Source organism: Schistocerca nitens, chromosome 3, assembly GCF_023898315.1.
Source record: "Schistocerca nitens isolate TAMUIC-IGC-003100 chromosome 3, iqSchNite1.1, whole genome shotgun sequence".
Lineage (NCBI taxonomy): Eukaryota > Metazoa > Arthropoda > Insecta > Orthoptera > Acrididae > Schistocerca > Schistocerca nitens.
This window is the reverse complement of record NC_064616.1, coordinates 992,680,409-992,699,043: the sequence shown is the minus strand read 5'-3', so window position 1 is coordinate 992,699,043 and position 18,635 is coordinate 992,680,409. Positions and strand designations below refer to the sequence as shown.

The following is an 18,635-nucleotide window of genomic DNA, read 5'->3' as shown; positions in this document are numbered from 1 at the left end:
AGGCGGAAGGAGTATATAGAGGGTCTTTACAAGGGCGATGTACTTGAGGACAATATTATGGGAATGGAAGAGGGTGTAGATGAAGATGAAATGGGAGATACTATACTGCGTGAAGAGTTTGACGGAGCACTGAAAGACCTGAGTCGAAACAAGGCCCCCAGAGTAGACAACATTCCATTGGAACTACTGACAGCCTTGGGAGAGCCAGTCCTGACAAAATGAACAAAGTAAGAGCATATGAACTATCAGACCAATTGTGTGATTGGATTGAAGAGTTCCTAGATAACAGAACGCAGCATGTCATTCTCAATAGAGAGAAGTCTTCCGAAATAAGAGTGATTTCAGGTGTGTCGCAGGGTAGTGTCATAGGACCGTTGCTTTCACAATATACATAAATGACCTTGTGGATGACATCGGAAGTTCACTGAGGCTTTTTGCAGATGATGCTGTGGTGTATCGAGAGGTTGTAACAATGGAAAATTGTACTGAAATGCAGGAGGATCTGCAGCGAATTGACACATGGTGCAGGGAATGGCAATTGAATCTCAATGTAGACAAGTGTAATGTGCTGCGAATAGATAGAAAGATAGATCCCTTATCATTTAGCTACAAAATAGCAGGTCAGCAACTGGAAGCAGTTAATTCCTTAAATTATCTGGGAGTACGCATTAGGAGTGATTTAAAATGGAATGATCGTATAAAGTTGATCGTCGGTAAAGCAGATGCCAGACTGAGATTCATTGGAAGAATCCTAAGGAAATTCAATCCAAAAACAAAGGAAGTAGGTTACAGTACGCTTGTTCGCCCACTGCTTGAATACTGCTCAGCAGTGTGGGATCCGTACCAGATAGGGTTGATAGAAGAGATAGAGAAGATCCAACGGAGAGCAGCGCGCTTCATTACAGGATCATTTAGTAATTGCGAAAGCGTTACGGAGGTGATAGATAAACTCCAGTGGAAGACTCTGCGGGAGAGACGCTCAGTAGCTCGGTACGGGCTTTTGTTAAAGTTTCGAGAACATATCTTCACCGAAGAGTGAAGCAGTATATTGCTCCCTCCTAGGTATATCTCGCGAAGAGACAATGAGGATAAAATCAGAGAGATTAGAGCCCACACAGAAGCATACCGACAATCCTTCTTTCCACGAACGATACGAGACTGGGATAGAAGGGAGAACCGATAGAGGTACTCAGGGTACCCTCCGCCACACACCCGTCAGGTGGCTTGCGGAGTATGGATGTAGATGTAGAACTCTACCATCTGGTGAGCAAGATGTATGAAACAGGCGAAATACCCTCAGACTTCAAGAAGAATATAATAATTCCAATCCCAAAGAAAGCAGGTGTTGACAGATGTGAAAATTACCGAACAATCAGTTTAATAAGCCACAGCTGCAAAATACTAACACGAATTCTTTACAGACGAATGGAAAAACTAGTAGAAGCCGACCTCGGGGAAGATCAGTTTGGATTCCGTAGAAATACTGGAACATGTGAGGCAATACTGACCCTACGACTTATCTTGGAAGAAAGATTAAGGAAAGGCAAACCTACGTTTCTAGCATTTGTAGACTTAGAGAAAGCTTTTGACAATGTTGACTGGAATGTTGACTGGAATACTCTCTTTCAAATTCTAAAGGTGGCAGGGGTAAAATACAGGGAGCGAAAGGCTATTTACGATTTGTACAGAAACCAGATGGCAGTTATAAGAGTCGAGGGACGTGATAAGGAAGCAGTGGTTGGGAAGGGAGTGAGACAGGGTTGTAGCCTCTCCCCGATGTTATTCAATCTGTATATTGAGCAAGCAGTAAAGGAAACAAAAGAAAAATTTGGATTAGGTATTAAAATCCATGGAGAAGAAATAAAAACTTTGAGGTTCACCAATGACATTGTAATTCTGTCAGAGACAGCAAAGGACTTGGAAGAGCAGTTGAATGGAATGGATAGCGCCTTGAAAGGAGGATATAAGATGAACATCAACAAAAGCAAAACGAGGATAATGGAATGTAGTCGAATTAAGTCGGGTGATGCTGAGGGAATTAGATTAGGAAATGAGACACTTAAAGTAGTAAAGGAGTTTTGCTATTTGGGGAGCAAAATATCTGATGATGGTCGAAGTAGAGAGGATATAAAATGTAGACTGGCAATGGCAAGGAAAGCGTTTCTGAAGAAGAGAAATTTGTTCACATCGAGTATAGATTTAAGTGTCAGGAAGTCATTTCTGAAAGTATTTGTATGGAGTGTAGCTATGTATGGAAGTGAAACATGGACGGTTAATAGTTTGGACAGGAAGAGAATAGAAGCTTTCGAAATGTGGTGCTACAGAAGAATGCTGAAGATTAGATGGGTAGATCACATAACTAATGAGGAAGTATTGAATAGGATTGGGGAGAAGAGAAGTTTGTGGCACAACTTGACCAGAAGAAGGGATCGGTTGGTAGGACATGTTCTGAGGCATCAAGGGATCACCAATTTAGTATTGGAGGGCAACGTGGAGGGTAAAAATTGTAGAGGGAGACCAAGAGATGAATACACTAAGCAGATTCAGAGGGATGTAGGTTGCTGTAGGTACTGGGAGATGAAGAAGCTGACACAGGATAGAGTAGCATGGAGAGCTGCATCAAAGCAGTCTCAGGACTGAAGACCACAACAACAACAACAACAACAACAACAACAACAATAATAATGTTATATCCACTTGCTTCTTACTTTATTTAATACCCTTCAGCAGCAGTTGACAAATGAAGCTTATCTTACTACATTTTTACACGAGTTCACACACACACACACACACACACACACACACACACACACACAGAGAGAGAGAGAGAGATATATTACTCTCCCTTGTACACGTGACTGCACAGCATAGAACCATGTCTCATTGTATTTCCCATTTTGTCATACTAATTTTTGTTTTGTTGTCTCCAGATAATCTGATGTGGAATTGTTATTATTAAAAATAGTTTTGCAACTGAGACTGTTTTCATTCAAAAAACTAATTGCTAATCTTTTCTTTGATGAAGCTCAATGCAAGAAAATAACTGTATGCCCAGTAACAAATGCTTCATCTGATCATGATGCACAGTTAGTTAGGATAAATAATATAGTGTGTGACAGTATAGATAGATATTACTCAGTAGAAATCAGTTAGAATAACTAATGACTTTAAGACAAATTTTTTTAAGAATAGTTTACAAGAGATGACCTGGGATGAAATTTATAATGAACCAAATGCTGCCTTACATACACCATAAAATTTAATCTCATCCATGATAGATTCATAAATTCATATCATTGTTTAAAAATAGCTTTCCAAATAAACTGATCAGAGAAGACCTTGAACAGCCATTTAACAAACCATGAATCATGAAAGGGATTAAAGTATTTTATGAAAGAAAAAGGGAAATGTATCTGTTGGTGAGAACAACTAAAGATCCCACAGTAATTGCACACTACAGAAGTTACTCAAAATTACTAGAATATTAAAAAGCCAATAAACATGCACACTATGTCAGAAATCAGTAACTCTGACAACAAACAAGTCTGTATGGAATGTAGTAAAATGGCAACAGGCCACAAAACAAGGAAATTCCACTATTGATTTAAATGGAAGGGCTATAAATAAGTCACAGGTGGCAGATACATTTAATAATTTCTTAAATGTAGAAAATATAAGGACAAGCAGTTACAGAGATGAATCAAAGCAGTGTATTGATAAAGCAACTCACATAAAATTCAGTTAATGGATGTCTAACCAACTTCTTGTTCTGAAATTAAGAAAATCATGTATTCTTTCAAAAATAGCTCACCTGGATTCAATGTTGCTTTCAGGAGGGTACTAAAGATGTGTTCCCATATAATAAGTGCAGTCTTGTCTGAAATGTGTGATGCATCCCTAATTTAGGGCATTGTTCTGAAGAGGTTAAAATGTGCCAGTATGAAACGCCTCTTCACCAGAATTTTTGAGAAAGTTAGGTATTCCAGAATAGTATCCCACCTGAGCAGCAATAATATCTGCACTAAACCACAGTTTTGATTTTGGAAGAATTGCTCAACAGAGAATTCCATTTACACATTCACTGACTTAATGTTACAAGCATTAAATAATGAAATAGTGTCAGTTGGTATTTTTTGTAACCTATCTAAGGCACTTGACTGTGTTAATCACAATATTCTCCTAGATAAATTTAGGTTTTATTAAATTGATCGTATAGCCAATCAATGGATACTGTCGTACCTAACCAAAATACTGCAAAAAGTTGTAATTAATAAGTCAACCAATATAAGCAGGAGATATTATTCTGACTGGGGAGAAATAAATTATTGCATTCCACAGAGCTCTGTCTCAGGCCCACTATTGTTTCATATATATGAAACATCATTTCGTCTTAATATGCAACAAGCATATTGTAATCAGTTCAAATGTATGTACAGCAACAGAAAAAATGGTAAATAGAAATCTTAAAAGTATTATCAAGTGGTTTCCTGTGAACAATCTTTCCTCAGTTTCAAAAAAAGACAACATATTTATTAAAAATGGACACAAACAGTCTCGCCCACAAAAACATTTATTTTGATGATAACCAATTTGTCGGTTATTCACCCGCCTCAGACCCTCATACCGAAATATGAACATGGAATGGATTTAGAGGGATGTCTGATAATAGTAGTAACGTGTATAATATATTGTTATAATGTTATATATGATGTATCTTACATGTTACCACTGTTATCAGATATCCATCTAAATTCATTCTACGATGTGTGTTCATATTTCAGTATGGAGATCTGAGAAAGGTAAAAAACTGACCAAAACTGGTTACCATCAGAATAAATGTTTTTGCTGTCGAGACTGTTTGTGGCCATTTTTAAAGTACTTTTTGCCAGACTGCTGTTTTCCATGAAAAACTTCTCAAACATTACAACATATTCAGTTGGGCACAACTGGAGGTACGACAACAATGATAAGTGTAACACATGGTAAGGGAATAAGGGACACGGTGAAAACTGGAAACTCTAAAATTTTTAGGTATCCAAAGTGATGAGAATTTAAAGTGGAAAGAATACATTTTGGAACTTCTAAAACAACTTAGTTCAGCAATATTTGCATTTCAAATAATTGCAGATCTTGGGGAGAGAGAAATCAATTGGTTGACATTTTGAATGTTTTCATTCAAGAATGTCGTAAAGAATGATCTTCAGTGGTAACTCATCTTTCAGGAAAAATGTCTTCATTACTCAAAAATGTGCTATAAGAATAATATGTGGTGCTCACCCATGATCATTGTATAGTCATTTGTTTAAGTAGTTAGCCATTTTGACTATTGCTTGACAGTATATTTATTCCCTCGTCAAGTTTGCTGTAAATAACCAAATGCAGTTCCAAAGGAACAAGTATGTACATAATTAAAATACGAGAAGAGAAAATGGCTTTCATTACTCCTCATTAATGTTTCTTCAGCACAAAGAGGGGTGCACAATGCTGCAGTCAACATTTTTGATCACTTATATAAAAAATGTCTGACAGACAGCAAAGTTAAATTTGGAAACAAACTGAAACGGTTTGTCCTTGATAAATCTGTCTGTTCTGCAGAAGACTTTCTGTTTTTGTAATCTGTAAAAGTTTCTGGGTAGGAATTACTATCTCACATCCATACTAAAAAAAAAAATAATATGTTTTCAGTGCAAGCACACTCAAAAGTTTTTGAAGTATTGTCTGAGGAAATGACTGATATGTTGGTGGAGTTTCTGTAATTAAATCGTGCATCAGTATTGGTACTCATATTAAAGTTAACAGTTTAAATGCCAATGATGTAAAGCATCAACATTATTGTCAGCATACTCATCTGGATAAATACTTTGATGTTAATCTTGAACACGGTATACCATTCACTGTGTCTTGGTTTAACCCCACTTTTTTCCTCATCTGTGCATCTTATGAAATAGGGACATAAAACCAGTACTCCACTGCGATGGTTGAATTGTCACTAAAGTCTCCACATGCATTCATCGTAGATCTCTTGATGAACAGTAAAATTGAAACTCGGAAGTTGATTTCATCTCTGGTGTGGGCTAGGGGTAGGGTCTTTGACTCATAATCATATCTTCCCGAGTCCTGGGTTTGATCCCAGCGACTGCTTGAATTTAGAATAAAAATCATAAGCAGTAACCACTGAAGACTTCTATTATAAGTAGCCAACCTTGTTCTGCCAAAGGCTTTTTAAAAGAGGGCAGAGGAGCAAACAGAGATGTAGGACACCCTTTTGCTTTTGGGGTAGGAAACTGCCCATAAAAGGAAGAAGAATTAACAGTGATTAACAGCATGAGGATGCAGAAGGCAATGGAATCCATTGCATTAAATACAGTCAAACCTCGATATATCGAAGACCTGTCTCTATCAAATTTTTTCTTCATTCTCTTCTCTTGAAGCCCAAAACCTTGATACTGTGAAGAAAACCTGCCATTGTATCGAAGTTTTTGGAAGGTTCGAGAAGGGCAGATTTTACCTCTATATATTGAAGTTCTATGGACAAAAACTCTTAATATCAAAATCACCTCTATATATTGAAGTTTTTCATATGGTACGTCTGTGTCTCAAATTGCACGCAAATAGGGAAATCCCAGTCCCTCTGCTCCTTGCATCGATGTGTCAGTGAGATCTGTGTGGTGGAAGTTCCCTCACCCTTCGTGCAGGTGTGATTTGAGGCAGTGTTTGTTTCGATTGTTAGCTGTGTCAGCCATGAGCGCTACATGAAAATGTCTGACAGTAGCTGAAAAGCAAAAGTTAATTGCTGATGTGAAAGCAGGAGTGAAGAAAAAGAAAGACATAGTTGCAGAGTCAGGGGTTGTGGCAAGCACACTGCCGACAATAATCGAGAATGAAGACTGTGTGATTAGAAGAGTGTTTAGTGCAGTGGTTCCGACAACAGAAGAACAATAACATGAATTTTGGTGGACTTATTTTGAAAGAAAAGGTAAATTATTTTGCAACAGCTGAGTGGGGAAAGTGCCAGTATAGATAGAAAAATTTGTGATCAGTAGAAGTCAGAATTGCAGAGGATCATTCAGGATTACAAACCAGATGATGTTTTTAATGCAGATTATCTTGAACTTTTTTACAAACATCTTTCAGACAAAACTTTGCTTAATTTGCCCGCATGACATTTTTCTTCTAGGAAAGTCAAAGATCATGTTACTGTTCTGTTGGCAGCAAATACGAGCAGCACAGAAAATCTCCAAGCCAAGTAAGATTTAGGAGTGGGATTAAAATTCAGGGTGAAACGACATCAATGATAAGATCCAGTGATGGCATTGATATCCTCAGTGGAAGTAAAGAAGAAATATACGATCTGTTTAATAGAATGAACAGTTCTCAGCATACAGAATATGGATTAAAACTAAACCAAAGAAAGACGACAGTAATGAGGAGTAGCAGAAATGAGATTAGCATTAAATGTAACATCCAAATTGGTGACAATGAGGTAGCTGAAGTAAAGGATTTTGCTACCTTCAAAGCTAAACAGCACACGATGTACAAAGTGAGGAGAACATAAGAGCTGTATCGGTAAAAGCTAAGCCCCATTTTGCTCGAGATGATCTATGTGCTGGCAAGGTGATAAATGTCGAGGAAAAAAATTTGTAACAGGCAACCATTGTGGCAGCTACTGCAACCCAGTTTTATTAGCCTTTTCAAATATGTGGGGCTCTCTTCTGTTGGCCGCTGATGAACTGGTGGGGAGCTAAGGTGTGGGAATAGCAAGGTACTGAGCATAAACAAAATAATTTTTAAAATAAATAATTATTTATTTACAACAGAGGCCCATCTTTCAAGTATCAAAACAAGTAAAATCGATTTGCCACAATGGGCAAACTTTCGATTACAAGTATCAGCATAACTGACAGGAGCAGATAGCTGACACTTAAGGTATGATGCATGTAGTGAAACCATAAATGCAAACAAATTTTTGAAGGCAGCAGATTGTGCCCATCTGTGAAGCAGACCCAACAGTGCATTCAATAACTTATCAAAGCACACGAGTGAAACATTAATGCTCAAAACTTAAAAAGAATAAAAAAATTATACACATCTGCGAAGCAGACAGCAGAACCATTAATCCGAGTTTTTAAAAGAGGACATTGTGTACATGTCCATGAAGCAGACACAGTAGCATGTTTTATAATCAGTACTAAAACAAAGGGGTAATGCAGTAAAATATTTAGAAAGGAAACAAACTATACATGTCTGTGAAGCAGAAAGAGAAGGATGTTAATAAAAATGTTTTAAAGAAAAATAAATTGTACGTGTCCACGAAGCAGATGGAGCAGAATGCTGTAACAGAACTTAAATTTTTCAATATTTAACAAGAGCTTTACTTTAGGATTGCACGTGTTTCCTCAATTCAGAACAGATTCTAGAACATATGCATTAAACAGGAAGTACTTGGCAGGACACAGAAAGCTGACCAATTTTTACAGTCAAATCAGAAATTTTCTCTGGGACGGAAAGCAAAAGTGACCATATACGTCACCTATTTCGTACCAATCCCTAAATAGGGTTTACAAACACATATCCTGGTGAACAAAGACCTCAGCAGAATTCAGGCAACAGAAATGAGATTCGTTAGAACTATACGTCGAACTAGAAAGGACACAATCGGGAATGAGGTGAATAGAAAGTAGCTGGTATTGAGGTTACTTTTAGCAGTATCATAAAGAAATGCTGGCATTAGTGGTACGGGCACATAATGAGAACGAACAGTGAAAGACCTGCCGAAAAATATTTCAACCTAAACCTTGTAGGAAGAAGACTACGGAGAAGACCAAGAAAACACTGGAGAGAGACTGTAAGGTCAGATGTGGAAAAGAAAGGACAGAAGTGAGAAGTTGTCCTGGAACAGAACATGAAGGGGATGGCGAGCACACCCGGGAAACTGGAGCTGGAAAAAGATGATGATGATAATAGAAAAGCACACACAGTGGGTAGATGAGCTGCTTAAATCATTTAAAATATTGCGTAGTTGCACCTTGGTAATTGAGGCAATGACATCTTGTCAAGCCCCTAAACTACTTAAAGAATAAAAAAGTTGGAAAATATGCTATGGGGATTGAAATTTACAGTGCCTTTAATTACAGTACAGATATCAGCATGAATGCAACAATTTTCTTTATTATTATTATTATTTTTTTTTTCAGAAGACCACCCTTCAGTTATTTAGTTTATTCTTAGCTAAAATCAATACGACACCTGCTAAACTGTTTGAGAAAGGGCCAGATAGTCATGCAGTGTTGGAAGTAGTACTTATGGTGTATGTGAAACACCCTGTACCTTCCAGCCCACAGCAGCTGTTTTCACTGAAGTTCAAGTTTTTGTCCAGTTGTACACCAAGGTATCTAACATATAAACTAAAACATGGCTTTTGTGTTCTTCAGAATGACATGGGAAAGGAATTTTCACAAATGTAAGCTGATGAGTGTTTGTTGAGTTGTAAGGATTGCTTGTGACTGGGTAGGATTCAGCTGAAGTCTGTTTTCTGGCCCAGTCATAAAAAGCCTGAAGATCAGTAATATTGTTTATAGGGCCATTTACGTTTTATGATCTAACATCCAGATATGGTCAAGGTCAACCACATAGTTCAGTGAGAGGGTACAAGTGCCATTTCCATTATTATTATTTCTTTACTTTCTCAGACGTTAAGTCTGGTTGAGAATGGAAATTGACGCGGACCTTGATCAAGCGTCACTTCCTATTAACTGTACGGTATGTGTTATATTGCATTTAGGAACTTTCGGGTAATTGAACATGTATCAATAATTACGGATTTCTGTAGTTGTATATATGTGTTTGGATGTAGCTGTATTGCATTGATGTACTGGTGGATATTGTGTGGTATGACTCCTGTAGTTGGTACTATAATTGGTATGATATCAACTTTATCCTGATGCCACATGTCTTTGACTTCCTCAGCCAGTTGGATGTATTTTTCAATTTTTTCTCCTGTTTTCTTTTGTATATTTGTTGTATTGGGTATGGATATTTCGATTAGTTGTGTTAATTTCTTCTTTTTATTGGTGAGTATGATGTCAGGTTTGTTATGTGGCGTTGTTTTATCTGTTATGATGGTTCTGTTCCAGTATAATTTGTATTCATCATTCTCCAGTACATTTTGTGGTGCATACTTGTATGTAGGAACTTGTTGTTTTATAAGTTTATGTTGTAAGGCAAGCTGTTGATGAATTATTTTTGCAACATTGTCATGTCTTCTGGGGTATTCTGTATTTGCTAGTATTGTACATCCGCTTGTGATGTGATCTACTGTTTCTATTTGTTGTTTACAAAGTCTGCATTTATCTGTTGTGGTATTGGGATCTTTAATAATATGCTTGCTGTAATACCTGGTGTTTATTGTTTGATCCTGTATTGCAATCATGAATCCTTCTGTCTCACTGTATATATTGCCTTTTCTTAGCCATGTGTTGGATGCGTCTTGATCGATGTGTGGCTGTGTTAGATGATACGGGTGCTTGCCATGAAGTGTTTTCTTTTTCCAATTTACTTTCTTCGTATCTGTTGATGTTATGTGGTCTAAAGGGTTGTAGAGGTGGTTATGAAATTGTAGTGGTGTAGCCGATGTATTTATATGAGTGATTGCTTTGTGTATTTTGCTAGTTTCTGCTCGTTCTATAAAGAATTTTCTTAAATTGTCTACCTGTCCATAATGTAGGTTTTTTATGTCGATAAATCCCCTTCCTCCTTTCTTTCTGCTTAATGTGAATCTTTCTGTTGCTGAATGTATGTGATGTATTCTATATTTGTGGCATTGTGATCGTGTAAGTGTATTGAGCGCTTCTAGGTCTGTGTTACTCCATTTCACTACTCCAAATGAGTAGGTCAATATTGGTATGGCATAAGTATTTATAGCTTTGGTCTTGTTTCTTGCTGTCAATTCTGTTTTCAGTATTTTTGTTAGTCTTTGTCTATATTTTTCTTTTAGTTCTTCTTTAATATTTGTATTATCTATTCCTATTTTTTGTCTGTATCCTAGATATTTATAGGCATCCGTTTTTTCCATCGCTTCTATGCAGTCGCTGTGGTTATCCAATATGTAATCTTCTTGTTTAGTGTGTTTTCCCTTGACTATGCTATTTTTCTTACATTTGTCTGTTCCAAAAGCCATACTTATATCATTGCTGAATACTTCTGTTATCTTTAGTAATTGGTTGAGTTGTTGATTTGTTGCTGCCAGTAGTTTTAGATCATCCATGTATAGCAAATGTGTGATTTTGTGTGGGTATGTTCCAGTAATATTGTATCCATAATTTGTATTATTTAGCATGTTGGATAGTGGGTTCAGAGCAAGGCAGAACCAGAAAGGACTTAATGAGTCTCCTTGGTATATTCCACGCTTAATCTGTATTGGCTGTGATGTGATATTATTTGAATTTGTTTGGATATTAAGTGTGGTTTTCCAATTTTTCATTACTATGTTTAGGAACTGTATCAATTTAGGACCTACTTTGTATATTTCCAATATTTGTAGTAACCATGAGTGGGGTACACTATCAAAAGCTTTTTGGTAGTCAATGTATGCGTAGTGTAGCGACCTTTGTTTAGTTTTAGCTTGATATGTCACCTCTGCATCTATTATCAGTTGCTCTTTACATCCTCGTGCTCCTTTGCAACAGCCTTTTTGTTCTTCATTTATAATTTTGTTCTGTGTTGTATGTGTCATTAATTTCTGTTTAATGATTGAAGTTAATATTTTGTATATTGTTGGTAGGCATGTTATGGGGCGATATTTAGCTGGGTTCGCTGTGTCTGCTTGATCTTTAGGTTTCAGATAAGTTATTCCATGTGTAAGTGTATCAGGGAATGTGTATGGGTCTGCAATGTAACTGTTAAATAATTTAGTTAGATGTGAATGTGTTGAGGTGAACTTCTTTAACCAGAAATTTGCTATTTTATCATTTCCAGCGGCTTTCCAATTGTGAGTAGAATTAATTGCTTGGGTGACTTCATGTTGCAAAATTATCACTTCAGGCATTTGTGGTATCATCTTGTATGTGTCTGTTTCTGCTTGTATCCACCGTGCATGCCCGTTATGTTGTACCGGGTTAGACCATATGTTGCTCCAGAAGTGTTCCATGTCTGTTATGTTTGGTGGACTGTTTATTTTAATGTGTGTGTTATCTATTGTCTGGTAAAATTTCTTTTGGTTTGTGTTGAATGTTTGGTTTTGTTTCCTTCTATTTTCACTTTTTTTGTATCTTCTGAGTCGTTTGGCTAATGCTTGTAATTTCTGCTTCTTTTCATCTAATTGCTCTGTCGCTTCTTGTTGTGAGATTTTACCTAACCTTTTTCGTTTTTTTTCCGAGATTTCATTTCTTATAAATTGTGTTAGCTGTCCGATGTCTTTTCTCAGTTTTTCTATTCTGATCTGTAGCCTGTGTTGCCATGCTGGTTTTGTGGGTTTCTTCTGTGTGTTGGTTGGTTCTGATCTCTGTCTAGTGTGTATATTTAGTGTAGTGAGTGCTCCTATATAAACCAGTAGTTGTAACTCTTCCATAGTTGTGTTTTCATTTATTTTGTTGTGTATGATTGTGTTGATAGTTTTTATTGTTGTTTCGACTTGTGGGTTATTTGGTGGTCTATGCAAGAATGGTCTTATGTCTGTATTTGTGTCTTTGTATTCTATATATGTCAGCTGAAATTTTTCTTTTATATCTAACATGTGTGTCACTTCGTGTTCTATTTGTGCTTGTTCTGGTGGCTGTCTTAAGATTTCGTTTTCCTCTGATTGTTTAATTGGTGCGTGTTGTTCTTTGTTTGTTTGCTCTGGGATGTTTGAGTCCATTACTGTATTTTCTTCTTCTTCTGATTGCACATTATTTTGTTCCAGTATTTGTTGTACTTGTTGTTTGATGTTTTCTAATTCTGACTGGGGTATCCTGTTATTTTTGATTATTACACGGATCTGATCAGCTAGTCGTTGTTCTGTTAAAAATTTTAATTCTGGGTATCTGGTAATAAATGTTGTGTATACTTGTGATCTGTATCCAGTTGTGTTGGTTCCTAGGTTTGTTGCTTGGTAATAACAGAACATGAGGTGTCGATTAACTTCATCTGACCATCTCATCCTCTGTCTTTGTTTTCCTTCTAGGGTGGTTGCAGGAAGCATATCCTGCAAAACACCTCTATTTGGATTTAAATCATTTTCCAGTTGGCTAGCAGTGTCGTTACCATTGTGGGCGGGCATAGGGTTCAAGCGTCGTCCCCGACCATGACGGCGCTTGTCCGAGGCTTCTTTAGTTCTGTCCTGAACCAACTAATCACACTAAAGGGGGGTTAGCCCTATTAGTGGTTTGTTCTTTTCGTCGCCTTTTACGACTGGCAGAACATACCGGAGGCCTATTCTTTTCCCGGGCCTTATTATTATTATTATTATTATTATTATTATTATTATTATTAGCAGCTGCAAGTTTCACAAGCTATGAAAACTATTTGCTACTAATGTCACAATGCTCTGCCAGCTTTTGCTTGGCATTTAATTTACCAATTCACCATATGTAATATTTTCACATCTTCTCTTTTGTTGTCATAGTAGTATAGTCTTGGTCTTCCAAGAGATCTTTTTCCTTGAGGATATTCTGTACATACTTGATCGGTTGTCCTTTGTCCTTTCTCCATGGAGCTCAAAGTGCATATCCAATTCAATGAAATCTCCTAGCTTTAATTTTATAGAGAATGTCTGGTTATCCATATACACTGAAGAGCCAAAGAAACTGATACACCTGTCTTATATCTTGTAGGCCCCCCCACGAGCACACAGAAGTGTTGGACACGACATGGCATGGACTCAACTAATGTCTACATTAGTGCTGGGGGGAATTGAAACTATGAATCCTGCAGGGCTGTCCATAAATTTGTAAGAATATGAGGGGGTGAAGATCTTTTCTGAACAGCATGTTGCAGTGCAGCCCAGCTGTGCTCAATAATGTTCATGTCCAGGGAGTTAGGGGCCAGCAGAAGTGTTAAAACTCAGAAGAGTGTTTCTAGAGCCACTCTGTAGCAATTCTGGACTTGGGTGTCACATTGTCCTGCTGGAATTGCCCAAGTCCGTCAGAATCCACAATGGACATGAATGGGGGCAGATGATCTAACAGGATGTGTATGTATGTGTCACCTGTTAGTCATATCTAGACATATCAGGGGTCCCATATCACTCCAATTGCACATGCCCCACATCATTACAGAGCCTCCACCAGCTTGAACAGTCCCTTGCGGACATGCAGGGTCCGTGGATTCATGAGGTGGTCTCCATACCCATACACGTCCATCCTCTCAATACAATTTGAAACAAGACTCGTGTGATAAGGCAACACGTTTCCAGTCAACAGTCCAATTGCAGTGTTGATAGGCCCAGGTGAGGCATAAAGCTTTGTATCGTGCAGTCGTCGAGGGTACACGAAAGCCCATATCAATGTTATTTCAGTGAATGTTTCACATGCTGACAGTTGTTGATGGCCCAGTATTGAAATCTGCAGAGCAATTTGTGGAAGGGTTGCACTTCTGTCACACTGAACGAATTTTATTCAGTCATCATTGGTCTTGTTCTTGGAGGATCTTTTTCTGACCACAGCGATGTCAGAGATTTGTTGTTTTACCAGATTCCTGATATTCACGGTACTCTTGTGAAAATCAGGAAAATCTGAACTTCATCATTACCTTGGAGATGGTGTGTCCTATCCCTCGTGCGTCTACCATAACACCATGTTCAAACTCGCTTAAATCTTGATAACCTGCCGTTGTAGAAGCAGTAACCAATCTAACAACTGCACCAGACACTTGGTGTCTTATATAGGTGTTGCCAACCACAGCACTGTAGTCTGCCTGTTTACATATTTCTATATTTGAATATGCATGCCTATACCAGTTTCTTTAGCACTTCAGTGTAGGGCATAATATTTCTTTGTTTGTTAATATTCTCCAGTCCACTGCGTTCTTAACTTGAATCCTGCCAAGTATCCTCCTCAAAATTTTCCTTTTAAAGATTCTTAAAGGGCAGCTCGTATTGTATTATCACGTAATAGGGGAGAGAGAGTGGCAGATATGATACACAAGTTGGGATGGAAGTTTTTTGTCGCAGCCAGATCTATTTATGAAATTTAAGTCACCAGCTTCCTCTTCTGAATGCGAAAATATTTTGTTGAGCCCAACCTACATAGGTAGGAATGATCATCAAAATAAAATACGAGAAATCAGAGCTCGAACAGAAAGGTTTAGGTGTTTGTTTTTCCCGCGCGCTGTTCGGGAGTGGAATGGTAGAGAGATAGTATGATTGTTGTTCGATGAACCCTCTGCCAAGCACTTAAATGTGAATTGCAGAGTAATCATGTAGATGTAGGTGTAGATGCTCCTTCTGATTTTGTCAGTGTCGATGTCCATGTCTCGTAAACTTATGACAGAGCACTTATGATAAGAGTTTTGTATGCAAATCTCTGAACTTTTTGAAATAAGTTTGCTTTTTAATACTTCCAGTAAAGCAAAATAACATATTATCTTTTTTGTGTTCTTCCATTTATTTCTTCTGTAACACTGTTTTGTAGTTAGCAGGATTCGAAAATAAGTGAAGTGAGTTACTGTTTTGATTTTCTCTGCTTTATTTTGCCTTGAGGCGCACTATTGTTTTGTCCCTCTATAGTGATGTTTGTATTATTTTCCTTATGTTATGATGAAAACCTGCTAAATGTGGATACTATTATAACCCATAATAGAGAATCATTAAGTTTTAATTTTACAGTTATTATGTTCAAATTGATAATGTTGAAAGACTTACTGAAGTTGAGTGGCACATACAGTGCTTTTTATCAACCCAGAGCAAGTTTTGTTTTATGTATCAGTTGTTGCACAGTGATGTTTCTGAAAACCTGATTGAATGATAGTAAATGTCTCACTCATCCACAAGCATTTATTCATTGTACAAAAGTATCTTTGACAATGCTGCAAGAATAGGTATTGATTTACTATTGGAGGGATGTTTAGAATGCCTTTCCTTGGTAGGGGTTTTATTGAGTTATGTTTAAAAGCATATGGGAATTTCCTCTCTGTTGCAAAGTCAAAGATTCATTCTGCAAATAATCCCTAGGTTACAGCTAAGCCATTTCTCTGCAATGTTCTTTCTTTTAGTAGAGCTAGCTCAGTTTCTGTGAACTTAGGATAGTAGGAGAAAGGTGTTGACAGAACTGGAACACCGTGGTTATTTCATGAGCTTAAGAGTTAATACCTCGGTTAATAAGAATACTACCCCACAAATGGCAAGGTTCCAGTTTAGAGTCCTAGTCCAGCACAGTGTTTTATTCTGCAGACTGAGAGATTCATTCTGGTGACAATTTAATAATAGGTCTGGTAGGTATTTAGTCCATTTTAAGTACATTCATCCCACTACTTTGAGAAATGGGGGTTGTTTATCATGCTGTTCCATCCCTGAAACTAAAGCCATCCATCTCTTTTCAGCTTAGTCAGAACGTTTTCCTGTCTACATTAGGTGATATAATTAGTGCAGCTTTCTTCATTTCACTTACCAGTTTCAATGTGAATCAGTCTTCTGGTAAATCACAAATGCTATGAAAGCCTCTGTTTGACAAACAGATGTGATTCATTGTCAGGTGCTTTGAACAAGTAAAAAAAGCCTAATGTAGTCCTGTTTTTTTTAAAACATTAAGTGCTTTATGAGTGAAAGTGTAAATGGCATTTTCATGTGAGCAACCTATTTCATGTCCACACTGTGATTTACAAAGTATATTATCACCAAAGCGTGGCATTATACTAGAGAATATTATACTGAATTTTCATCAAGAAAACTGTGTGCAAACTGTTTTAGGAAGTAAAACTTTTGTAGATATAACATTGTTAAAGAAGTGTGTTACTTTGTCAGTTGCATTATTTCATGAGCAAAAAGATTAACAGTCTGGTAAAGAAGGGATTATAGAAATTTTTCTCAAGGACTACTGCAGTTAGTCTGTGATGTGGTGAAAGTAGAGTATAAATATGTATCGGCATACCTAATTAGGTGGGGCTTCAATAAGACTAATATATTTCAAGGTTACAGTCTGATTTCCATGTTGTTACTATACTTTAGCTTTTGTTACAGGATAGAAAGCATTAGTCATAGTAAGGAGAGGCACAACTCATCTACTGATAATTGATGTGCAACACACAGTCACAAGTAACAGCACAAGAACTTTACTACCTCCTGAGCTTGCAGGTTTTTTTTTAGTGTAAGTGGACACAGGCAAACAAAGCCACACACACGCATTAATGCATCTACTCATAGCAGTGGGATGAATGTACGATTCCCAGAAATTACTTCTGGCATGCGACAGGATGAATCATCACCCAAAATGAGTAGCTGCTCCTACTCCGTCTCCAGTTAACACAATGTTAATTAAGTAGATGGCAGGAGAGGAAGAGAAAGAATAAGGGGAAAGTGTTGTTGAAAATTGAGAGGAAAGAGTGAAGGAAGCTCCTGGATAGTAGATATACCTATGAGTTTAAAGTTAAAGGATCTCACTTTGACAGAAATAGGGAGAAACTGATGTGAGAGATAGACTCTTGCTGCCTGTTGGAGCAGTTCGAAAGTGAACATACTTCTACATTGCTGCCCATTAAAATTGCAACACCAGGAAGAATAGTGAATAACATGATGTTACTTATTACGTGTATGTAGTTTAGTAGGAAGGATAAACAATAAATTTTTTTGGTTATTTGGGGATGTATTGGGTGCATAGTTTTGCATACAAGAGCTGCCACCTCTGGTAGCAACATTGACTCTAACATTGTTGTGTGCTGAGTTGAACTGAGCTTTGAAGTCTGATACATCATTCTGTGCTATTTCAAATGTATACCAGATATCATTTTTTGTAGTGGTTGGTGAGTGGTGGTGTGCCAGTCTCCTAACAATCCATAACAGCACATTTTCAATGGGTGAAATATGTAGAGGGCATGCTGGCCAGAGCATTGTGGGCAACATTTGGTCTGGTGTTTTCTTGTGTAAAGATAATGTCATGGAGACGTTGAAGACAAGGTCGTGGCCCTCACCCTGAAGGTGTCAGAAATGGGATCCTGATCAATGCGAGCATCGGACACAGTCTCAGTAGACCAAAATCCTGCCACTATTTATTCTGACACCTGCTGGTACATGCTTCTGAATGAGAAACCTGCTGTGCAATCTTTCCTTACAAACAGAATGTGTTTTACTTTGTTTTAAACTTGTTTGCATTTGAACTATTACTTTACTGGTAAAGGCACCCCACCTGTATGAAACTGGGAGCTAATTTTTGTAGTTATCAGCATGCAGTGCTGTTTATCTGCATGATTTATGTGTTCTGTTTATGGAAGACTTGTGCATCATTAGGGAAATGAGGTATGAACTGATAAATAGTGCTGTATGTAGTACTGGTGGTATCTCAGCTTCTATGTCAGCCTGTGCAGTCTGTAAGGTGCTAAGTGTGATAAATTTTAGAGAAATATATTGCATTTACAGAAATTGGATACCTGTTACTGCCTGAGTTAGAACAATTAAGTTCAAATTTAAAGTTGTTTTTTGATTATTGTGTTCTTTTACAGAAGTGTGTAGG

The 18,635-nt window shown here is 37.4% G+C and overlaps 1 protein-coding gene across 3 annotated transcripts in view; it reads left to right on the top strand.

Moving 5' to 3' along the window:
- The window catches only part of LOC126249054 (protein-associating with the carboxyl-terminal domain of ezrin), a 111,817-nt gene that overhangs the window by 73,506 nt on the left and 19,676 nt on the right, over positions 1–18,635 (top strand). The gene's annotated exons all lie outside the window — the stretch shown is intronic.